Raw genomic sequence first — 25,768 nt, 5'->3', positions numbered from 1 at the left:
TCACAGGAAGGGAAAGTTGCTCTTGTGCTTGGGTCCTGCTTTTGCATTTCCCATTGGGGTATCTGGTTGGCCACAGTGAGAACATCCAGCAAGCTGTTTGTATAATATTCTGATGCAGATGCGATTATTAATAATCATTCTAGTGTAGTCATTCCTAAGCCTTTGCATGACCAGGGTCTTGTGAGAACAGGATGCTGGACTAGATGGGACATTGGCTTGCTCTGGTAGGACTCTTCTTCCCTTCTTCAGTAAGTCCCAGAAATGCAGTAATCCAAACTGGGAGAGCTCAGTCGGTAGAGCATGAGACTCTTAATCTCAGGGTTGTGGGTTCGAGTCTCACATGGGGCAAAGGTTTCCTGCATTGCAGGGGATTGGACTAGATGACCCTCGCAGTCCCTTCCAACTCTTCAATTCTGTGGGATGCTGGCGCTGTGCTTCTTTAAGGCGATTCACCCCCAGGAACCCCACTAGTTTTTCCACATTCTTCTTCCCTTCTTTGATGGCAACACTCCAACCGCCAAATGTTTTTCTCCAGGTGTAACAAAAGTGTCCCAATAACTTGCAGCAACCGACGAAGAGATCATATTTTACCTGCCAGTGCTTTCATAGTGTCTGACTGAAAGGCAACAGAAAAATTCTTGCCTGCTAGCCGTGACATAACTCAGTCACTGACTTAATCTCAGCTCTTTTCCCTCTGTCCCTGCCCACAGTGGTTCATTTTCTGTGTTTTCTTGGCTGCTAATCTTGTTGTTTGCATGAGTGAACGTGGGGAGAAGTGAAGGGCCTTTGCCCAAGAGCCAACCGAGGAGAGACGTCACCTGGCTGAATCTGGCACGGGAGATGTTTTGCTCTGGAAACCTGGAAGCAGGTGGAGAGTATCCCTTGGACTAGGTTAAACTAGGATGCAGATTACTTGTTTTGGCAGGGGGCATATGCTGTAGCCTTGTGGGATGGTTGCATTTATCCAAAAGTCCCTCAGTGCCCACTTGGGGCTAGTGGGCAGCCGCTGGATTTGTGCTGCAGTCGTGAGTTGCCTGGGGCAACCGGCTGGTGTTTGTTTTGAGAGAGAAAGCTCAGCTACATGAACCTTTGGTCTCATCCAGCAGGGTCATTCTTAAGTAAGGATTCTAGGCCTAGTGCTGTCTGCCAGGACACTCACGTGATGACACTTTCTCTCTCTCCTCCTCACTCTTAAAAACCAGATTTTCTGCAAACTTTGGCTTTTTGCCTGCATTCTTGAGTTGCCTGGCTGTGTGCCTGTGGGACCACTTCCCTCCCTTCCTCCTCTACGATTGTAAGTTATTGTATAGCAGTGGACCTTCTCGGTGGTGGCGCCCACCCTGTGAAATGCCCTCCCATCAGATGTCAAATAGATAAACAACTATTTGACTTTTAGAAGACCTCTGAAGGCAGCCCTGTTCAGGGAAGCTTTTAATGGTTGATGTTTTATTGTGTTTTCAATATTTTGTTGGGAGCTGCCCAGAGTGGCTGGGGCATACAAATAATAAAATTATGATGATAATGTCACCGCCCCGCCCCCCCGTCTTCTGCTTGTGCCTTGGATGCCAGCGGTTCTTTAGAAATATTAGTAGGGGTTTTCCCATTCTACCCCCATGACATTCAGCAACCAGTCTTGGATTGAAAAACTTTAGTTAGTGGCCCTGCTGGGCTTGTATGTGTTTTTCTGCCTCCGCAGATGCAAGAGAGCTTGGATTCCACCCCGCTCTCCCCCAGCTTAGCTCCATGCTTGATTATTACAGGAGAATGATTGTGCAAACACACACACACTCCTCCTTTGAAAAACTCGCTTTCAATTGACATTTGTGTAATTTTTCCAGAGAGGGGGAAGGAGCTGTCTCCTGGGTCCTGCTGTCTGACTCTTTGCCAGGGACCGGAGCCCTTCCTATTGGGGCCAGGCTGCTCTGAAAGGGAGCACGTGATGCTTGCTAAACTGGATTTTCTTTTCATGCGGCAAAAGCATGCTTTGGGGAAAGTGTTGCGGAGGGGACGGGCAGCTCTGCGGGGGACCAGCATTGGCAGAAGCACCATCATTGCAGGCAGAGTTCAGGGCTGCAGTTGAACCAGCTGAAAATTTGTTGGGAAAGGAGATGTGGAGATTATTCAGTCCGAACTCTGCATTAATGTGAAGAATAAAAAAGTAAGGGTGTAGGGCTCTGATTCAGGCGGCCTGGTGGCTTCGGTTATAAGGAAGGCCGTGTTGGGGCCTTTCCAGAAGCCCACCGTTGTTCAGCACCCTGTCCCAGCAGCTGGCCAGATGCTCTAGGGAGCTTCCAAACAGAGCAGGAAGTCCTTCTCATCCTGGTTTCCCTTTTCTGCATCTTTTTCCAGGTCTAGAATATCCTCTTTGAGGGGAAGCAAGTTCACATAGTTTGAGGAGCGCTTAGTTAAATTATGGAACTTTCTCCTGCAGGAGGCAATGTTGGCCATCAACTTGGATGCGTCTAAAAGAGGATTAGACCAATACATGGAAGAGAGGTCTATCAATGGCTACTAGCCAGGATGGCTATGCTCTGCCCTCCTTCATTCTGCCCTTCTGAATCTCAGTTGCTTGAAACCCCAGGAAGGGAGAATGTTGCTTTGGAGATCGGGTCCTGCTTTTGGGTTTCCCATTGCAGTTCAGCCACTGGGAGAACAGGATGCTGGACTCGATGGGCCACTGGCCTGATCCAGCAGGCTTTTTTTTTTGTTTTGTTCTCATCATTGACTTTGCTCTGCAGTGGTAAGCTGAATGTTCCAAGAGCTGAAAAAACAAAGAGAAGTGTGGAAAGGTTTAATGAGATTAAAGTGGAAAGGGACCTTTGCCTTTCTTCCTACGATAAGAGAACAGTGTGAGTTGTGTAAGATTGGAGGCAGGGGCCTCAACAAAAGGGAAAGGGGAGAGGATTCCACCTTGCTGGACAAAAACAGACTACTAGCATTAAGAGAGCAACTTAGTGCCCTGCTGATGTTTTAGGCTGAAACCTCAGTCAGCTCTAGACGGTACGGCTGTGTGATGCTGTGGCTGATGGGAGTTGTAGTCCTAGGCGGGACTACAACTGATGGCGAAAGCTGTGGACACAAATGGCTATGCTGTCTAAGACTAATGGGAGCTCTAGTCCAAAGCTACAAGGCCACTAGGAAGGCTGACCTAGAGCAGTGTGGTGTCGTTTATTGATCACATTTATATCCCGCCTTTTTCTCCACGGAGCTCAAGGTGGCATACACTGTTCTCCCTCCCCATTTTATCCTCTCAGCAACCCTGTGAGGTATGTTAAGAAGCAGTGACCATCCCGAGGTCTCCCAATAAGCTTCATAGTCGAGTGGGGATTTAAACCCTGGTCTCTCCTGGCTCCAACACTCGATAACCACCCTGGCTCTACACTGGACTACACTACTACTGCGACATCCCTGGAGACAGATCTGGGAGCTGATGTTCCAAAGAACTTGTACTCTGTTCTGAATGGCTCAGAAAACAACCTTTACTACAAAGTGAGGTGGCTGAGCTGGTCTCGTGAGTGAGCTTTGGCCACGGCTCAGCCAGACTTCCTTGGATAAGCCCTGCTTACACTTCGCTGTTCCAGATGCGTCTGTAGTTAGGTGCTGCCCAACTTGTCAAAATCACAGCAGCCAGGCTTTGGGTAGGACTGTGTGTCCTGAATGCTAATTTGTCTCCACGTCTGGAAAACCTGTACTCTGTGACCTGCATGAAATATGCAAAGTGTATCTGCATAATTCCTTTTTGGTTTGTATACTCTGCCATTAGGGATTTTGCATAATGTGTTCTGTGACAAGAACAAGAAGTTGGGTAAGGATGGAAATTGAAACGTACTGCTGCTGAAATGTTTCAAAGAGATGAGTGAACAAACTTTTAATACCACAGTGGATAAAAAAAATGTTTAAATGACATAGAATAAAGGAATGAATATGAATGCTTTAATATAATAATAAACACCATAATCTGGCCACGTGAGTGCCTAATCCACAAACTAGTGTTCTTGTGACTACTGTTTGCCTAAAACCAAACACATTTCAGCCCAGTGGGTATTCTTCTGGTCCAATATGATAACCGCTCATAATGAAATGCACAGGTAATAGTCCTGCTTATGTGTTAAGAAAAAATAGTATCAAAAGTGGTATTCTTACAATGGTTGTGCCCAATTGCATGTCCTTTTGTGGCATCTTCCAAAGTTCTCTTTTGCAGATATCAGCTAGTCATAGGAAGATACAATATGCTAAGGATTATCAATGTATTTGGATGCCTTTGTATGATTTTACTGTTTTAACATGTCAATAAAGGCTCACAGCAGTAGTAGTAGTCGAAGTAGTAGTAGTAGTAGTAAAGCGAAGCACTGCACCAGTCCTCAGCCATTGAAAACTCTGTTCAGCCAACCAGCTTCCAGACTTTTTAAACTTTTCCGGGGCTAGAAACCTGGTTTCTATTTTATTTTTTAATTGTTCTTGTTAAGGAACATGTGTACCTCAGGAGATAAAATGTGGCCATCCTTTGCCTGTGCCCTACACAAATGGTAGAAGTGTGGTGGTGTACCAAGAGCCCTGCTTAGGTATTTCCACCCTGAGTAAAGGGGATCTCTGGTGGTTCCCACAAGAGACTTGAGCTGATGCAGAGATTAATCCCGCTTGTCATCTTGTCACAGTTGATTTAGACTCGGGGATCTTCTTGTCACAGGCAGTGACAGGCCTTCTCGGGTGTGTGCCAACCTAATCTGGCTCGATATATTGAGCAAAGTCAGATCTTCTGTGTCCACTGTCTTCTTTGGTGCACAGAGACCATTTCAGTCTCTGAATCGTTACAAGAGCAGCCCCTGTTCTTGAATGGGATCTTGGTAGATCTGCCCTGTAGACAGGAAAATGTTAAAACAGGTCGCAGACATGGCGTTTCACCTTTGAAATGCTCGCACAGGCGAGCAAGAGTGAAAACATTTCCGTGTAAAACAGGCTGCGGAGCAGTCTTCCAAGGGCCACATGCCAGCCGTGAGTGAGGCCTGAGATGAAAATGGGTGGAGTAGTGGATGTGTTTCTTAACTTCACCCCTTCCCTGCGCTATTCATTTCAAGTGCCATCACACTGTTTTAAACAGTCATGGCTCCGCAAAATGGATGACGGGAACTGTAGCTTCTTAAGGGTGCTAAGAATTGATAGGAGACTCTCCTATTCCTGTCCCAGAGTTCCCTGTGGGAAGGGATTGACTGCTGCACCACTCTGAAAATTGTAGCTCTGTGAGGGGAATAAATAGGCTTTCCCTCAGAACGCTCAGCACCTGTAACAAATAGTTCCCAGGATCCTTTGCGGAGTGGAAGCCATGATGGTTTAAAGTGGAGTGACGCTGCTTTAAACGCATAGCGCAGATAAGGCCTTTGCAGCAGGCTGCATTTCGGTCATGTGAAAGAGTTTTCCACACACTCCTCCCCTCCCCTGATCTCTCTCCATCCTCCAAGCAAGGCAAGCAAGAAATACAATCCCACTCAGATGACACATTCTAGCCAGGCAAAAGCACTCAAGGAGGGGGCATGGAGCAGGCCTGAGGGGAGGCCTGGAGGTATAATTATCCGTTGCTGTTTGTGTGTTGCCACAGTTTGGGTGACATCCCACACTGGCTGAGGCTGATGTACCTCAAAACCCCTGGGGTGGCACATGTATCTCATTATACGTGTAATCTCACTGTATACAAGTTGTACTGTAGCACCCTGCTTGTGGTTAACGCTTAGCTGGAATGAAATATTCAACGCAGCAATAGAGAAATTAAAATAATAATTTATTTGTCAGACAAATAAATGAGAGGCTCAGTGGTATATGGTTACCAAGCTCTGGCCTGGCCTCTTGCCATCCTGGCCAGCACTTATATTCCCTTAATCCAGCCCCCTTTGCTCCTCCTGTGGCTGCCTCTGTCCAATCAGCCTGGTTGAAATTCCTATTGGCTGTTTGGTAGAACCAATCACAAAAGATACACCCACAAAAGATACACCCACTTCCTTGCCCTTATAAGGGAGACAAAGAGCTATATATAAATGACAAATAAGTAATAATATATCTTACATGGAATCTTAATTACCAGCTCACCTCTTTGCCCTCCTTGCCCTATTGCCTTCTAAAACAAATGTTTAATCTTACATTTTTATGTTCAACAGATGTCAAGGATCTCGAGTTTCACATCAATATTGAAAGATTTCCTTCATTTGAAAGTTTCTAAACAAATGCCTGACAACCATATATATCGAGAGTGCTTGGATGGCGTCTTCTGTCTAGCAGGGGGGCTAGGCTGGTGGCTGACTTAATTTCAGGATAAATACAACTCTTACAACCATATGAAATAAGAATCTAGCATTCCTTAAATCCTTTGCATAATTACATTTAAGCCAATATATTTAAGCTAATATATTTCATTCACTTATCATAGGTAGCCTTTTAAAAGAATAAAGCCTTTGTAAAGTAAAAAGGAACTCAGTAAAAAACAGCTTTTAAAAAGAAGCCTCTTCAGTTTACACCTCCCCCCTTTCCCCCTCCTTTCCCAGCCAGCTAGATGCTTCTTCTCCAGCCAAGCCAGTTGCCTTTCCCAACATTTAACCTTTTTAACTCTCTCAGTTTAAGAAAAAGAAACAGCTTTTAAAGATTTCTTTAAAATGCTCTCTTTTTCTGCCAGCTAGATGCCTCTCCATTGCTCTTGGCCTTTTTAACCTTGGAAAGAAGATCTGGCTCATTTTACTGAGAGGCACATTGGTATTATTTTACTATTTACCCTTGCCTTTAATTGTGTTTTCTCAGTCTGCAAGGGCAGCATATGTAATTCTCCCTTTTTTATGACTTTGAGAATTGTTTTTCTACTATAAATCAATGGGGCCCCCTTGTCTTAGGAGAAAAACCTCTTGCCAAGGTTCTTTCTGCCTGGCATGAAACATTTGAAAATCTTTTTAAGCTCATTTTTAAATACAAGCCTTGATAAAATATAGAAGCTCTGATAAAAAATGCAGGCTTATGACTAGATGCCTCATTCCCCCCTTTCAAGCTCAAGGACCTTCATCCCAAGTGTCCTTGATAGCTTGACCTTCATCATATTCCTGAGGTAAAGCTCTGTATAGGGCCATGATATGAGGTAGAGTTTCATTTGAAACCATCTTGCTAATTGTACTTCTAAAACATGAAATGATACATGGCATCATACACAAAACCATTACCACTACTGTCAAGAAAAACAAGCAAGACAATAGTATCCCTTTGAGTCCTGCGACATTAGGTAACCAATTGGTGAGCCATCCCATATCCCATCCTTCCCATGTTTGTACTGGGACATGTGCTATATTCTCCATCTTTGTGGCCAACACACGGATTGCCTCACCATTATCTGAAATGTTAAAGCAACAGGCATTCCCTGTCAAGTTCAAGACTCCACATAGGCCTCCCTGCCTGGCAAGTACATAATCCATTCCCATTTTCAGCTGCAAAATGGCGGCTCTACTTTCATCCAACTGTTGTGCAATAAGTCTCAAACTCTGGGCCGTTGCATTGGTTACAAGTTCCACTACTGCTTGCAATCGAATTATTCTGTTTAGATTATAAATAGGATCCCGTGCCCCTTGTATGAGCTCACCAGGATTCCAGGAGGCAGGATCATAATAGGCTATAATGCGCTCTGGCGGCCAATCATCAGTACCGCTCCAACTTTGGGTACTTCCTCCTGCTATATGAGAAATATCAGCATTCCTTCGTGTTCGCCTGGCCGAACTAGTGGGCATAATCCACATTGGTGGTAATACCCAACCCAAGAAACAAGTCCCACTCCATTTGGAAGGGAGCTTTTTGTATGCCCATTCTCCACATATCCACCACAACCATCGGGTCTGAGGTTTTTGGTACGTGGAGTACAGAAGGCGAAATACCAAAAGAGGTAGAGAGTTCACAGTGCAGTATGTTAGATTGCCTTTTTCTGTCACAGTTATGTTCCACACCACTTTCCATGCGTGAATAAAAGGAGGTGCACAGGGCAAGGTATTCCGAGTTCGATAGGTAGTACCGTGTGCCCAGGTATGACTATTCTTAATATAATCCCAAGTATAGTGACAATGAGAAGAGCCTATCATGGGAGAATCAGCTGCATCTGATGATTTATGTACACAGAATTCCCCTTGTACAGGTATAACTCGTAATGGTTTAGTTGAGTTCCATCCGGGGAAATTCTGTATTTCTGTTTGGTGTGGCATTTCGCTTACCATACCAATGGCATCTAATGGTATCGGTAATAAGGGCATACCTCCCTCTGAATCATCTGGCCCAAGAGAGCAAACAAGGCAATTGGTCCTATTTGCAACATTGGCTACCATTTCAGCTAAACCTACCCACATATTGTGGTCATGGCTGAATCCATATTTAGCCAATTTGGTCAGATTCAAGGACCCTTCCCCTTCCCAAGGGATCAGGATTAATAATAAAATCATGTTGATGTCTAGTATATGCATTCCTTCCACAAAAGATTACCTTATTGTGATAGCAAATAATTATTAGCCCCAATATAATTCCCCCAGTGACAGAAATGGGGAACCACCAAGACCAAAACATATATCCCGAGGATCCCCAATGAGTAATATCTCTGATAATTGTTCCACAAGGGGGCAGTCAATCAATTGTATTAGAGAATCTTTCCGTTCACAGTCGCTGGTTCAGACGCTCCTCAAGCTTCAGGCGTGCGCAGGTCAGCCAGCTTCCAGGTTGTGGCTGCAGCAGGCCGGTCGTCAAATGTTGCCCGTGACCTAGCCCGTTCCCGGTAGGGCTAGATACAGGGGTTTTTGGAGAGAGTTAGTTTTAAAGGATTAGAGGGGTCACCTTTGCACGTCCAACTGCCTTCGGACTTCTTCAAACGAGAGTGATGAATCCAGGGGGTCACCTCAGCTACCTTCACTGCTGTTGGAGTAGAGAGCAAGACGGTGTAAGGTCCACGCCACTTTGGTGCAAGTGGATCACGTTTCCACTCTTTCACCCATACGCTATCGCCAGCCTGGAACTGATGAATCGGCTCGGCAATGCTGCACGGCGTGCGTTCGAGGGCCCACCTGTTAAGAGAAACAAAAACACGGGAGAGAGATTGCACTTGTCCCTGTGTCACATGATCTCCTATTTGTTTAAGGTCAGCTGGAATATCCTGAACAAAGGAGGGCGGTCTCCCATACAGGAGCTCAAAAGGTGACAACTTAAGTCTTTTTGTGGGTGCACACCGAACACGAAACAGTGTTATGGGTAACACATCTACCCATCCCAATCCCGTTTCCTGGGTTAATTTTGCCAATTGGGTTTTCAGAGTCCGATTCATTCTTTCAGTTTTCCCTGAACTCTGAGGCCTATATGCTGCATGCAGTCTCCATTTTACTTGTAGGACTCGACATACATCTTGTACTACTTGATCAATGAACGCTGGCCCATTATCACTTCCAATGCATCTAGGTAATCCAAACCTTGGGATCAATTCAGTGAGGAGTCTCTTAGTTACCTCTCGTGCCTTTTCAGTTTGGGTGGGAAAAGCTTCAACCCATCCGGTAAAAGTATCTACAAACACAAGGAGATACTTGAATCCCTTAGAAGGGACCAGCTCTGTGAAGTCCACAATTAGACTTTCCATGGGGACATATCCCACATGTTGAATTCCAGGAGGTTGTACCGGTCCCTGCCTGGGATTGTTTTTAGCACAAAGAACACATTTCTGTGAAATGCAAGTTGCTAATTGTGATAGATTAATAATATACAACTTCCGACTGAGACTCTCTCTGGTTGCAGTACCGCCAAGGTGAGTAGATTCATGATAATTTCTTACAATTGTGCCTGCTAGATGATGAGGTACATAAATCCTATTGTCCGGCAGGATCATCCAACCGTCCTTCATAACCGCTCCTTCCTGTTCAGCCCACTTCCTCTCTTCTGGGGTATAGTGAGGTTTAACTTCTTCTGGAACTACCTCTGGTATGAGGGCTGCTATAAATCCTCCCACAGGCTTTTGGGCTGCCTCTCGGGCTGCTTTGTCAGCAGCATGATTTCCTCTGGTTATTGGATCCCTTCCTCGTCCATGACCTTTGCAGTGCATTACAGCAATCTGTTCTGGAGCCCATACTGCTTCTAACAGGATTTCTACTTCAGGTCCATATTTCAAGGCCTTCCCGTGGGCTCCTATTAGACCTCTTTCTTTCCATAGAGCTCCATGTGCATGCAGGGTTAAGAAGGCATATTTAGAATCAGTATAGATGTTTGCCTTACATCCAGCTGCCAATTGCAGAGCTCTAGTTAAGCCTATAAGTTCAGCTTTTTGTGCTGATGTGCCAGCAGGCAAAGCTTCAGCTTCCACAACTTCCTCATTGGTGACCACAGCATATCCTGCTCGTCTGGCACCTTCATGAAGGTAACTGCTACCATCCGTATAATATACAACATCTGGATTTTTCAATGGTTCATCTTTCAGATCAGGTCTACTGGAATAAACTTCATCCATTACTTGGAGACAATCATGTGATTCCTCATCATCTACCTCTGGTAGGGGCAGCAAAGTCGCTGGATTGAGCATATTCACTACTCGTAGATGAATCCTGGGATTTTCACACAATAGGCCTTGGTATCTAGCCATCCTTGGGTTCGTTAGCCAATAACTACCCTTATATTCCATGAGTGTCAGAACAGCATGAGGTACATTCACATACATCGTCTGGCCGAAGGTAAATTTATCAGCTTCTTTGACAAGGCTTGCAGTGGCCGCTACTGCCCTTAGGCATGGAGGCCATCCTTTTGCTACTGAGTCCAATTGTTTAGACAAATAAGCTACTGGGCGGTTCCAACTTCCTAATCTCTGGGTCAGGACTGCAGCTGCAATCCCATTCTGTTCATGTACATACAGCTGAAAGGGTTTTTCCGAATTAGGCAATCCAAGGGCTGGGGCCTCCATAAGTCGTTGTTTGATAACTAAAAAGGCTTGTTTCTGCTCAGGTCCCCATACGAATGGGTCCTTTTCTGCACCTCGAGTGCTTTCATGTAAGGGCTTGGCCAGACTGCTGAAATCAGGTATCCATAGTCTACAAAACCCTGCTGTTCCCAGGAATCCTCTAAGTTGTTTTCTTGTGGTAGGTTCCTTGATAAGGCAAATAGCTTCTTTCCTCTCTGGTCTCAATGCTCGTTGTTGGTGTGAGATGTCAAAGCCCAAATATTTGACCTTTTCTAAACATAACTGTGCCTTTTTCTGGGAAACTCGGTAGCCAGCTTCCCAGAGCAAGTGGAGCAGTTCCTCTGTCCCTTCTTTACAGGTATTAAAATCCTTTGCCGCTAGTATAAGATCATCTACATATTGCAGAACCACCTTTTCTCCCGGTATTGAGGGGTAACTTGTTAGATCCCTCGCCAAGGCAGTGCCAAATAAAGTTGGGGAATTTTTAAATCCCTGGGGCAATCTTGTCCAGGTTAGCTGGCCTTTTGTTCCTGTCAAAGGGTCTTCCCACTGGAAGGCAAATATAGGTTGGCTCTGTGGTGCCAGCCGGCAACAGAAGAATGCATCTTTCAAGTCCAATACAGTAAAAAATGTTGCTTCTGGTGGGATCAAACTCAACAAGGTATATGGGTTTGGTACATTTGGGTGCAAGGTCTCGATAGCCTGGTTTACGAGCCTCAAGTCCTGCACTGGCCTGTATTCATCTGTCCCAGGTTTTCGAACAGGCAAAAGGGGTGTGTTCCATTCTGATTGGCAAGGCTTAAGCAGACCATATTTTAATAGGCGGTCCAAATGTTTCTGGATGCCCTCTGCTGCTCGCCGGGGTAAGGGATATTGCTTTACAGATACGGGGGTAGCCATAGGTTTTAGGGTTACTACAATTGGAGCTATATTCTTAGCCATTCCTGGTGGGCTATTTTCGGCCCATACTCCTGGTGGCACTTGTAGAGTTCGGAGGAGCTTGTTTAATTCTGTATCCAATGTGGGTTGGACTTGCAGGGCTGACATTAGGCGCCATGATTGTTCCTTAGGTACTGAGAGGGTAATTATTCCTGCTGCTTTTGATGGCAGTTTCATTTCTGGACCTCGAGGAGTGAAGGTGATTTGGGCCTGCAATTTGGACAGCATATCTCTGCCTAAGAGAGGTATTGGACACTCAGGTATATACAAAAACTGATGGGTTAAACGATGTCCCCCAATCTGGCATTCCAAAGGTTGGAGGAAAGACCTCTTAGCTGACTGTCCAGTGGCACTTTTAATGACTACACTTTTGGATGCCTTTTTCTGCAATAGTTCTGGGAGTACTGAGTATTCAGCCCCAGTATCAATCATAAAGTCTATTAAATGGCTCCCTAATTGAATCGTGACCGTGGGCTCCTGGAAGCCTAACTTTATGGAGTCCGGTCGTTCCTAGTCTTGAGTAAAATCCTCTTCTGCCAGTCCAATGAAATTGTCTCTATTCTGTCCTTGTCCTGGTCTCTGATATCTTCCATTTCGGATCATTCCCCGTCCCCGTCCCTGGTTTCTTGGGCCGGAGCCTGGGCCTGGGCCTGGGCCTGGGCGTACTTCTTCCAACCTCAGGGGTTCAGGACACTCCCGCTTCCAATGACCCTCCTTCTTGCAATTTGCACATTGATTCCTTCCCAGTGGTGGATTCCTTCCTCGCCCTCTCCCTCCATTTAAGGGGCGGTGGTCTTGCTTCACTGCTGTGGCTAGCATTACCATCTTTTCCTTCTGCCACTTCTTCTTCTCTTGCTTCTCAGCCTCATCCCTATTCCGATAAACTCGGCGTGCAATGGCCATAATTTGGCTCATCAGCATCCCTTCCCATCCTTCTGATTTCTGAATTTTCTTACGAATATCAGAAGCGCACTGGGCCACAAATGTAGCAGTAATCATTCTGCTGTTTTCAGGGGCTTCAGGGTCAAAAGGAGTCCATATACGATAGGCTTCTTGCAGCCTCTCTAAAAAGTCTCCTGGACTCTCATTTGGTTTCTGTTCTACTTCTGAGACTTTAGACATATTAGTGGGCTTCTGGCATGCCCTGCGGATACCTTGCACAAGTGTCTGGCGGTAGGTGGTAAGTCTGGCCAGGTGAATTCCATTGTTTGGATCCCAATTAGGATCTTCCAAGGGAAAGTTATCTTGGAGATGACGGTCAATATTAAAAATATTTCCCACTCTGGCCTGCTCACGCAAATATATCTGTGCCTTTTCAATTATGTCTCTCCTTTCCTCAGTGGTGAAAAGAGTATTTAGGAGCTGGCGACAATCTGTCCAAGTAGGGCTATGAGTATTTACTATTGAAGTCACCAAGTCCATCATAGCCTGAGGTTTTTCTGCAAAAGATGGGGTGTGTGTTTTCCAATTCATCAAATCTGTAGTTGTGAATGGAATATATTGCAGGGTCGAAGTTCGAGGTGGCCGTGGTCCGGGTTGCCCGTTAACCAGCGCAGGCTCCTCAAGTGCATCAAATACTCTTCTAAGAGGGGCTACTACGTGATCTTTCTCTTCGCTTTGCTCTAGGGGCCTCAAATCATAGGGGATGGTATTTGTCCCAAGGCGTTCTTTTAGCAGCTTTATACGCCTGGCTGTATTGCTTGCTGACCGATTAAGGTCTCCCTGTAACTTCTGTAATAATTCTCTAGGACTTGGATGTACAGGGGTTTGGGGTGGGCAATCAGTTGTTCCACTAAAGGAGACTGTAGATGCAGGTCTATTAGGAGTCACAGGTGGAATAACCACTTCTGCTTGGGCTTTATTATAGGACTCCAATGCCTCCTGAAGATATTTATCATAATCTATCAAGGAATCAAGCTCTGTGACTCCACTCCCATTATTCATTCCACTTTCTTGCCTTGGGGTTACAACTGGCGGAGTGTTTGAATTAAGCTCCCTTCGATGTGGAGCATAGGGTGGAGGTGGAAGCACCTCTTCCTCTGGTCCCTCAAAAATGGGTTTGAGTTTATTTGGCAAGATTCCTTTCCTAGCTTCAGCTTTTACAGCCAATAATTTGCATCGTTTGACTTTGCATTCCCTTATCCATGGAGGATTTTTATTTAATGTGCTCAGCCAGGAATCTATATATGGAAATTGTTCTGGGCACCCTCCAGTTTCTTTGGCGATATTAGACCAAAGTTTGCTTACTAAATTTATATCAAAAGTTCCCTGAGATGGCCATTCAGTATTTTGTTTCGGCCATTCTAGTTCACATAACGTTCTCAAGCGCTCTGGCGTCATTTTGACTCCATATGCCCCTGAGAAGGCTTTCTTAAAATTATTTAACATACACTCAAGAGGTGTATTTTCCCCCTTTGAACCCCCAACTCCCATTGTATGGCCCTGTGAAGTATCCACTCAGTCACTCACACACACGCTTTGTCAATTTTCCCTTTTCCTCCACCAGACCAACATCTGATGTACCCAACCACCTAGCGTACTCAGTTTCCCCTTACTGAGACGCAGAAGTTTGATCAAGACTTCTCTTCCTCCCAATTAATTGGAGGGCCAAAAATCCCTTTGTGCACTTACCCTTGGTTGGTTCCCTGTTTCCCCCGGTCCGTCGCCGCCAGTGAGCAGGGTATCAGACAGACGAGTCTTCTGCGTTCCCCCTGGAAAAATTTACCAGTGCGCGCTGGGTAAGCAGTGGTCCTCTCTCTTGTACCCTGCCCAGTAGGGCGAAGGGGCTGCGTTCCAGCAGACCACTTATCCGAGTCACAGTGGCACCATAAAATGTAGCACCCTGCTTGTGGTTAACGCTTAGCTGGAATGAAATATTCAACGCAGCAATAGAGAAATTAAAATAATAATTTATTTGTCAGACAAATAAATGAGAGGCTCAGTGGTATATGGTTACCAAGCTCTGGCCTGGCCTCTTGCCATCCTGGCCAGCACTTATATTCCCTTAATCCAGCCCCCTTTGCTCCTCCTGTGGCTGCCTCTGTCCAATCAGCCTGGTTGAAATTCCTATTGGCTGTTTGGTAGAACCAATCACAAAAGATACACCCACAAAAGATACACCCACTTCCTTGCCCTTATAAGGGAGACAAAGAGCTATATATAAATGACAAATAAGTAATAATATATCTTACATGGAATCTTAATTACCAGCTCACCTCTTTGCCCTCCTTGCCCTATTGCCTTCTAAAACAAATGTTTAATCTTACATTTTTATGTTCAACAGATGTCAAGGATCTCGAGTTTCACATCAATATTGAAAGATTTCCTTCATTTGAAAGTTTCTAAACAAATGCCTGACAACCATATATATCGAGAGTGCTTGGATGGCGTCTTCTGTCTAGCAGGGGGGCTAGGCTGGTGGCTGACTTAATTTCAGGATAAATACAACTCTTACAACCATATGAAATAAGAATCTAGCATTCCTTAAATCCTTTGCATAATTACATTTAAGCCAATATATTTAAGCTAATATATTTCATTCACTTATCATAGGTAGCCTTTTAAAAGAATAAAGCCTTTGTAAAGTAAAAAGGAACTCAGTAAAAAACAGCTTTTAAAAAGAAGCCTCTTCAGTTTACACCTCCCCCCTTTCCCCCTCCTTTCCCAGCCAGCTAGATGCTTCTTCTCCAGCCAAGCCAGTTGCCTTTCCCAACATTTAACCTTTTTAACTCTCTCAGTTTAAGAAAAAGAAACAGCTTTTAAAGATTTCTTTAAAATGCTCTCTTTTTCTGCCAGCTAGATGCCTCTCCATTGCTCTTGGCCTTTTTAACCTTGGAAAGAAGATCTGGCTCATTTTACTGAGAGGCACATTGGTATTATTTTACTATTTACCCTTGCCTTTAATTGTGTTTTCTCAGTCTGCAAGGGCAGCATATGTAATTCTCCCTTTTTTATGACTTTGAGAATTGTTTTTCTACTATAAATCAATGGGGCCCCCTTGTCTTAGGAGAAAAACCTCTTGCCAAGGTTCTTTCTGCCTGGCATGAAACATTTGAAAATCTTTTTAAGCTCATTTTTAAATACAAGCCTTGATAAAATATAGAAGCTCTGATAAAAAATGCAGGCTTATGACTAGATGCCTCAGTACAAGTGACAATAAAGTATAAAGTAAAGTAATGTTGGCGGATCTTGTGGTAAATGATTCAGAAGCATGGCGTGAGGATGTGCTTTGGCTGACCCGTAACTTATTTCATTCCTCCTCATCCCCACAGGCCACAGTTCTGCTCTTTTGATCCCAGGACATCAAGCTGGGTGTGTGAAGGGTGGCCAGGATTGGACCAAATGCTCTAGAGGAGGACAGTGGCCTTGAAGGTATGTTTCCTGTTCAGCTAAATCTCTCTGATGAACTAATAATAATAATAATGATAATAATTTTTATTTATACCCCGCCCTCCTCAGCCAAGGCTGGGCTCAGGGCGGCTAACAAGCAATAATAAAAACAAGTTGAATGAATACAACTTAAAAACAAAATTAAAATACAACATTAAAATATTGAAATATTAAAATATTAAAATGTAGCCTCATCGCAGGAGGAGAAAGGAAAAGAAAAAAGAAAGAGGGGCAGGGAAATCAAACTGGCTTCAAGCCAAAGGCCAGGCGGAACAACTCTGTCTTACAGGCCCTGCGAAAAGAAATCAGATCCTGCAGGGCCCTGGTCTCCTGAGGCAGAGCGTTCCACCAGGCCGGAGCCAGAGTTGAAAAGGCCCTGGCTCTGGTCGAAGCCAATCTAACTTCCTTAGGGCCCGGGACATGTGGGCCGACTAGCCTCAGGCTTACTCCAAATTGTCATGAACTGGGTAAGAACGGACACCATTAAACTGCGGAACTCGCTTCTGCAGGAGGCAATGATGGCCTCCAGCTTTAGAAGAGGGTTCAATGAATTCATGGAGGATGGGGCTATCGATGGCTACTAACCCAAACAACTATGCTCTGCCTCTACAGTCTTGAGGCAGAAAAGCTTCTGAATGCCAGTTGCTGGAAAGCACAGGAGGGGAGAGGGCTCTTGTGCTTGGGTCCTGCTTGCGGGTTTCCCACGGGCATCTGGTTGGCCACTATGAGAAAAGGATGCTGGGCTGGATGGGCCATTGGCTTGACACAGCAGGCTGTTCTGATCTTCTTATGTAAATGCCAATATTCAGTTATTCTCTGGAATGGGTGGAGGTGAAGAAGTAGCCCCACCACACCCCCGTTAAAAGTTGGGAGTGAGGAATGTGTGTGTCCTGGCTACTGCTTTTGGAGAATCTCAGAATCTCAGCTTAGTTATTATCAAAATTCAGTATGTAGGCTAAACGTAGACCAGGTTACAGGTGCGCGTTTAGTGGATTAATATAGAGCTCTAAGGTACATCAATAGACTTCAGCATGCTCCCTGAGTTCCCCTTTTGAAGAGCGGGGGACATACCGACATTGGTGCCAGGCCCACCCCAGGTAAGCAAGCGTGCGCTTTCATCTGCTGCAACTGGCCTTGCCCCCTTGGAGATGGAGGGTCCCAGGCTCAGTCCCCAGTGGCATCTCCAGGTAAGACTGAAAAAGGCTCCTGGAGAGCCATTGCTGCCACACAGGGGAGGCAGCACCAGAAAGTGGCTTCCTCTGTTAAATAATTATAAACTGAGCCGCGTCTACTTAGTGCTTCAAGACGTTTTTAATCTTTCAGGGTTTTAATCCAAGCTGTGAGTAGCGTGACTCAGCTACTGGAATAAATGATCCGCTAGTTTGCATATCTTCTATTTTACGTAACACGTTTCATTTATTTATTTAATCAGTTAAATCGCTTGATCTTGCTCAAGGCAACTTAACAACCGCTCCACTTTGTCTGATCACAAGAGGGACAAGGGCACCTCAGCCCTACCTCCAGCTAGTGTAAATCTTATTTGGACCTCTCCTCTGTTGGCTTTTGAGATCTCAACCGCATTTGACTCCACACATCCTCCTAGGCTTCTAAGCCAGCCTGCTTCCTGTTGTGGTTTCTTGCTGCATACAGTGATTTTTTTATTTTTTATTTACCTAGGGAAGCACTAAAAATGTTCTGTAATCCAACCCCTGTTCTGTAATCCAAAAATGGTATATCACAAGGCACTTAATCTCAGGGTTGTGGGTTTGAACCCCATGTTAGGGAAAACATTCCTGCATTGCAGGGGGTTGGACTAGATGACCCTTGTGGTCCCTTTCAACTCCACAATTCTGTGATATGATACTCCTACCTCTTCTTGGTAGTGCATTTGTCGGCCAGGTCAGTGTGCTAGACATAGATCTGAGCCGACCCAAAAGTGCTTCTTTCCGCCCCTTCCTCTCTGCTGGGTGCTGTTTTAGCCACTATGTGCTTTTGCTAAGAAAGGCTGTTTTCAGCTGCTTCCAAAGCCAATTAGTCTTTCAGGCACCTGAGCATTGTATTCTCTCTCCCCCCCCCCCCCCCCCGCGTCCCACTGCGTGTCTTGCTCCTCCGGCTCCCCCATCATCGTTCCCCTGTGGCTTACAAAGCTGAACCTCAGATATCAGATGGAGGCTGCCCAGGTCCAGGTTTGAATAAGATAAGAGGCCTCTTTTGATAAGCCAGCAGGGGAGCTCTTGTAATGCTTGGAAAATCTCCACCCACCCCCGGAAAAGCTGTTCTGTAGCCCTCAGAACAAAAGTCTCTCATCTTGCAAGACCTAGGAACAAAATGTGAGTGTGGCAGGAGACGTGTGGGCCATTTGCCTGCCCTAGTTGCCTCTCAGCAACCGTGAGTGCAGCTGAAAACCATGGTTAATCTGTATGTTCGTGAAAACCACAAAGGGGTTGATATCGGACATTGCTCTAGTTTGTGCTTACCATGGTTTAGGAACAATAGCCTGAGTCTCCAAACAATCAAGTAAGTCACACTTTAAGAATAGCCTTTGCCTACCTGAGGCCTTCCAGATGTTTTGGACTCCCATCAGCCCCAGCCATCACAGCTGTGGTCCCATAATCCCCAGCAGCATAAGATCATACTGACTGGGACTGAAGGGAGTTTTAGTGCAAAGTGGAGGGGAAATATAGAATATTGCAGGCCCTTTGAATAAGTTGCGGACTGTAAGACCCCCAATACCTGCACATATTTAATCTAACGCTCTTGAAGAATTGTACATAACCATATTATTCTTTAGCAATAAAATACTTAAGCACTGTATCTAAACAGTTAAAAATTGAATTATGCTCTGCATCAAATAGGTCAAATGTTCTTTGGTCTCTTGTTGTGTTTACTAAGCTAGAAAACAATTAATTCTTGGATGAGATTGATGAACATTGAGAAAAGGTACATTCTTTTTGTGTAGGGTGCAGATACCCCCAGACATTAACCAGGAATAGAAGCTGTGTTGCTTGTTTTCCCTCTTCATGGTAAAAGTCACTGACTTGGTTGGGGTTTGCTTCCTGTTTGATCTATCAGGTTCCCCATTGTATTATTATTAGATTTATTGCCCACCCTTCACCAAAACGTCCCAGGGTGGTTTACAGGAATATAAAATAAAGCATTAAAAAACTGTTTAAAACAAATCATAATCACAACTGGGGTGGGTTCTAAAAATATAGATAATGTGTCAAACACATTTATAACACCATTATAACTCTCCCAGCTGGAATAGTTTCTCCCTTAGCACTTTTCTGTAAGCTTTAAGATCTGGTTCATATGGGTGTAATAGATATATTTTATAGAAATGAAACGGTATTTGAGTGATGTTAGGAGCATAAATATTTACAGCAGCTAACCTCGTCTTCCTGTTGATCTCACCAGCATGATTTCTCTCCCCTGCTGGTCTTTTGCCTATTGTTTCAGTGCCAAACTTCCATTTCTAATATAAGTATATATTCCTTTTGTCTTAGATTGATCTGAGGCAAAAATATCCAGAACCCAAATTCTTATAAGGCAGCAGATTCATTCGTTCATTCATTGCATTTATATCCTACCTTTTCCTCCTTGAAGCTCAAAATGGCTTACATGGTTCTCTTCCTCCTCATTTAATCTCCACAGCAACAACCCTTTGAGGTAGGTTAGGCTGAGAGGCAGTGACTGGCCCAAGGTCACCCAGTGAGCTTCATGGCTGGGTGGGGATTTTCCCAGGTCCTAGCCCAACATTCTAAATATTCATGGATTTTATGCATGCGTAGGCAAACTCGGCCCTCCAGTTGTTTTGAGACTGCAATTCCCATAATCCCTGACCACTGGTCCTGTTAGCCTAGGGGTGATGGGAATTGTAGTCCCAAAACATCTGGAGGGCCGAGTTTGCCTATGCCACTTTTATCCATGTGTGTTTCATTTCCCATCAAAGTATTGCTATTCTCTGAGCCCAGTTTTCCATGAAACGCTGCTTCATCTTAATGGCTTTCTCAAGAACACCAGGCCATGTTCATACCACACACTGAAAACAATAGCATGCCACCATCATTCCCTTTGCAGAGCTACAGTTCCCATACTTCCCTGGGAAGAGGGATAGATTACTAAACCACTTTGGGAATTGTAGCTCGGGGGGGGGGGGGGAATATGAGTCTCTTAGCAACTCTCAGTGCCCTGAGCAAACTACAGCTCCCGGAATTTTTGTGGGGAAGCTGTGACTGTTTATAAAGTGGTGGTATAGTGCTTTAAAGGTATGGCGTGAATGTGGCTTTGGGCCACAGTTGTTGGCCAACTAGTACAGGGACAAAACTGACTAGGTGGCTTCCCCCACCCCCCACAACAGAAAGAATGAATGAAAGAAAGAAAGAAGATGGCACAAATCTGCATTACATTTACACATGCTAATTTATGTGTGCAGCCACCAATTAAGAAGCAGAAATGTAAGCAGAAATACAATACACCTCATTAAAGTGCAAAGGATTATGACCAGGTGAACTGTGGGCCTGCTCATTCCAGGTGCTGCTAACAGGAGATGGACAATTTTAACACCCACTCTTCCTTTTTTGGGGACGCGGGTGGCACTGTGGTCTAAACCCCTGAGCCTAGGACTTGCCGATCAGAAGGTCGGCGGTTCAAATCCCTGCGACGGGGTGAGCTCCCGTTGCTCAGTCCCTGCTCCTGCCAACCTAGCAGTTTGAAAGCACGTCAAAGTGCAAGTAGATAAACGTTCGGCGGGAAGGTAAATGGCGTTTCCGTGGGCTGCTCTGGTTTCGCCAGAAGCGGCTTAGTCATGCTGGCCACATGACCCGGAAAAACTGTTTGCGGACAAACATTGGCTCCCTTAGCCAGTAAAGCGAGATAAGTGCCCCAACCCCAGAGTCGTTCGCGACTGGACTTAACTTTCAGGGGTCCTTTACCTTTACCTTTATCTTTACCTTTTACCTTCCTTTTTACATAAGAAGAACCTGCTAGATCATGCCAACGTGTCCAGCATTTTCCCACAGTAGCCAGGCAGATGCCTCTTTTGAAAAGCCAACAAGTGGGGCCTGAGTGCAAGAGCCCTCTCCTCTCCTGTGATTTCCAGCATCTGGTATTCAGAAGCATTACTGCCTTTGACCATGGAGGCAGAGCACAGCCATCATGGCTGGTAGCCATTGATAGTCTTTTCCTCCATGAATTTGTCCAATCTTCTTTTAGAGCCATCCAAGTTGTTTTGACCATCCCTGTCTCCTGTGGCAATGAGTTCCATAGCTTAACTATATGCGCTGCATGAAGAAGTTATGAACATTCAGCTTCGTTGGTTCCCCTTGAGCTCTAAGTGTTACGAGAAAGAGAGAGAGAGAGAGAGAGAGATTTCATCCCTACTTCCCAGAAGTCCTCCCACAACCTGCCTGCCATACCAGCACCTGTCAGAACAGTACCAGCATTGCAAGTGAGAGGTCTTGTGGGCTGTGTCTGTCTGTGAGGGGACGGAAAGCCTTCAACTCCATTCTGGAATGTTTACGGGGAAGCCTTTTAAATTGGGGATTTATTAACTAATGTGGCTTCAAGCGTTTCTGAGAGAGTTGGCGGCTGCTCTGGGGGACAGGTGGCAATTATGTCTTGCGCCGAAGGGAACTCTTTAATAATCGCCACGCCGCAGGAAGCTCTCGATCTGCTGAGGACGCTGGAAATAGGATCGGATAGTTGGTGTCTGCTTCCCCCAGGACCAAAGTTTTGGAATTCTTCTTGCCTACTAAGTGGCACGAATCCCAGATTTTGGGGTGGGGGAAGGAGGCTGGCCACCCTTTCTAGACAGACTAATAATCAGCTTCTGACACTGACTCTCTCTCTCTGTCTGCAGTGAAAAAGCTTAATACATAACCCAGGGTTCATACTTAGACCTGGGCTGCTGTACGTTATTTCTGCAGGGTCTCTGTACAAGATCAGAGCCTGGTATGTGCCTCATTTGTTTGGCTGTTTCTTGACTTTAACTTTTGGGCGGGGGGGGGGGCAAATGACTCTAGTCCTCATGGTTTTGTAGAGCAAGATTTATTGGAAATGCTTTAGGCAGAGATTGGAGGGAGATGGCCTGGGTTGGATGGAGCTGTGACTTGCTTGCTTAATTAATTTATGCTTGGCTCTCTGTACCAATCAGAGTAAACAGTGCAAGTGGGCATACATTTCTCTCTCCTTTCTGTTGGGTTGGCACAATATCATGCCACTCTCTCTTCCCCTGCCTGCCAAAAATTTGACCATAAGCATCCTTTGTTTACTTGCTTATGTTACTCCCAAAAATGAGATGTCTCTATACAAAATGTGACAACCTGTTTGACTGTTGACCTATGGAACTCGCTTCCACAGGAGGCAGTGTTGGTCACCAACTCGAGAGGCTTTAAAACTGGATTGGATAAATTCATGGAGGAGAGGGCTATCAATGGCTACCACCCACGATGGTTGTGCTCTGTCGCTGTATTTGGAGGACGAAATGCTTCTGAATACCATTTGCTGAAACCACAGTAAGCTCTTTGGCTTGCTGGTTTTCAAAGTCATCTGGTTGGCCACTGTGAGAACAGGGTCCTGAACTGGATGGCCATGGGCATAATCCAGCAGGCTCTTTTTATGTTCTTATTCAGGGGTCAGCAAGGTTTATCTTGCCTGGGCCAGATCGGTCCCGCGGAGATCCCTCCATGGGCTGGATCGCGTGTGTGCGTGTGAGCCCGCGATTTTCAGCGTCTGTGCCTGCGCAGGCGTGATTTCCGGCGCAGTGGAAACGACTCCCTGAGCCTCACTGCGCCAGTTTAGTGCAGCACGTGAGCGGGTGGCTCGGTTCAGGGGCAGCTCGTGGGCCGGTCAAACGACCTCCACAGGCCGCTTCCAGCCCATGGACCTTAGGTTGCTGACCCCTGTTCTTATTGCATCGGCCAAAGGTTCTTGCAACTCCCGCTGGGGACAACAGCTTTCATGCAAAACAAAGGATGTACACAAAAGCACATCTGTAATGTATGTTGCCACATGTAAGCCACTTTCTTTACGCAACGTGTCATGAGACCAGAATAAAATATTTGATTATCACCAGTGTTATTTCTACTCAGAGTAGATTCACTCAAATTATTGTATATTACTAGCTTAGAGCCGTTAATTTAAGTGGCTCTATTCTGAGTAGACGTTAGTTGGATTCAACCTACAGTAACACCAACAATAAACATAAATAAGTTGAGCAGCAAAAGAACAACCTGAAATGTAAATCACACACACAGAGCGAGGCAAAAAACAACAACAAAACTTCAAATCAGGAGGAACAAATCAACAGAGGTTATTTTATTTTTTGTTCTTTATTAAATTTATATCTTGCTCATCCTCCCAAAGGAGCCCAGGGTAGCAAGCAACAAGTAATAAAACATCTAAATATACCTTTAAAACACTTCTGCTGCAGACGCAGACTGGATTGGTAGAGGCTCTTTGGAACAAAATGGTGTTCAACACCTTTTGGAAAGGATAAGAGGGAAGGGAGCAGGAGGTGGGGAGCTTGTAGAGGACTCTCCAGAGTTGCTGGGCTACAACTCCCATCACCCTTCACTATTGGCCATGCTGTTTGGGGCAGATGGGCGTTGGGAGTCCAAGAACATCTAGAGGGCCCCACAGGCTCTCAACCCCTAGGCTAGATGCACGTCCCAAATGGAAGGTGCTCCAGGGTCTGGAACTCCAACCTATGCGGCCAACCACAGGCACATTCTTTTTTCTTTTCTTTTTTTGCTCCTGCTGTGACCTGGATGTTCTTATTGGGCAGGCTGACTCTCTTGAGAGCAGGTATCCTTTCAAGTACCGCTGTCCCAAATGTACTGTATTCCACGAATAATTGCCTATTGTCTCTAGCCGGCAAAGAGACAACTCACAACTTTTGCTTATTTAACTTGCATGATTTCAAATTTACACGGTTGATGGCTGGCCGATTGAGATCGCACAAATTAAACACACGGCAGGCGGAGAGCTTAAAATCTCTTTTTTGTGCAGGATTTTCCTGGCGTAGAAAGAGGCCGTGTGAGGTCTCATGAGAGCCCCAGTTAGCAAGGTGGAAAACTTAAAAGTTCTTTGCCTTGCTTACACTAAGATCTGTATGGTGTGCCAGCTCCAGTAGATAAGATTGCTTATGCAGGGGCTGCTCCAAGGGGGCGGCGTGCCTATATGTGGTTTTGCATATATGCCCCCAGAATGTAACCCCTGTGCAAGATGCAATTTGACTGTATAGGGAATTGTAGTTATTTCCCAAATCTTACAGAACCGTTCTGGCAATTAATGGAGAAGCTTTCTTGTAGGAACTCCACTTTACACAACTCTGCCTCAGTGGTATTTGAAACACCATACAAATTAAAATAGGGACGCAGGTGGCGCTGTGGGTTAAAGCCTCAGCGCCTAGGACTTGCCGATGGAAAGGTCGGTGGTTCGAATCCCTGCGGCGGGGTGCGCTCCCGCTGCTCGGTCCCAGCACCTGCCAACCTAGCAGTTCGAAAGCACCTCCGGGTGCAAGTAGATAAATAGGGACTGCTTACCAGCGGGAAGGTAAACGGCGTTTCCGTGTGCGGCTCTGGCTCGCCAGAGCAGTGATGTCACGCTGGCCACGTGACCCGGAAGTGTCTCCGGACAGCGCTGGCCCCTGGCCTCTTAAGTGAGATGGGCGCACAACCCCAGAGTCTGTCAAGACTGGCCCGTATGGGCAGGGGTACCTTTACCTTTACCTTTACAAATTAAAATGGATTTATAATCTGTCTCAGGATAATTGTTGGAGTTGTGGGAAGCTGTATGAGGACTATTTTCTTTTATTTAGGAGATGTGATGCGATCCAAGGCTTTTGGAGGCAAGAGAAATGGGTATGATATCCCAGATGAACCAATTAGAATATTATTGAATAATCTATAAATAGCATAGATACTGAGCTAGTTCCAAATTTATTAACAACACCAAAAGTATCAATTGCCACTTATGAGACTTAAACCCCGCAAAGTCTTCCCTGGCTCAGAATTTAATCTGCTGTATAAGTAATTCCCTTCTCCCCACCTTCCTTACTTTGAAGTTGTTGAGATAGCAGCTTTCAGCTGTGGGTGTACAAGGGGTAAGGAGGAAGTGTGCATGCAGCACACATCTGGCTTATTTTGGGGTTCCTCCATTTTAAGGAAGGGGCTTCTGCTCAGTGGTAGAGCATCTGCTTTGCATGCAGAAGGCCCCAGGTTCAACCCCTGAAGGCATCTCCATGTCCAGCTGGGCATGTCCCATGCCTGAAACCCGGGAGAGTTGCCGCCAGTCAGTGTAGAGTAGACAATACTGAGGTAAATGGACCACAGTGGCCTGACTTAGTGTGAAGCAGTTTCTTATGCTCCTATTAACTGGGACCTGGTGTCACGGTCCGGTTCATGGGCGATCGAAGTCCCGGCAGGTGACGTCAGGACCGGGGGCAAGATGGCGGGGTGGGAGCAGGAACAGGGTCCAGAAGCCAGGAGTCAGGAAGCCAAGAGTCCGAGG

At 45.5% G+C, this 25,768-nt stretch overlaps 1 protein-coding gene across 9 annotated transcripts in view; it reads left to right on the top strand.

Annotated features, from left to right (window-relative positions):
• Nucleotides 1-25,768, top strand: part of PC (pyruvate carboxylase) — a 260,561-nt gene that overhangs the window by 3,765 nt on the left and 231,028 nt on the right. For 3 of the 9 annotated variants that reach the window (XM_083716620.1, XM_083716617.1, XM_083716619.1), the window contains exon 2: nucleotides 16,138-16,237. The gene's annotated coding sequence lies outside the window, so the exon portion shown is untranslated. Of the gene's footprint in view, nucleotides 1-751; nucleotides 869-1,202; nucleotides 1,295-3,212; nucleotides 3,743-16,137; nucleotides 16,238-22,115; nucleotides 22,208-25,768 lie in introns of those variants that run through there. The other 6 variants (XM_083716613.1, XM_083716618.1, XM_083716623.1 and 3 more) reach the window with 6 other exon arrangements.

Source organism: Podarcis gaigeae (genome assembly GCF_964106915.1).
Source record: "Podarcis gaigeae genome assembly, chromosome: 16".
Classification (NCBI taxonomy): domain Eukaryota; kingdom Metazoa; phylum Chordata; class Lepidosauria; order Squamata; family Lacertidae; genus Podarcis; species Podarcis gaigeae.
This window is presented reverse-complemented; position numbering and strand designations above follow the sequence as displayed.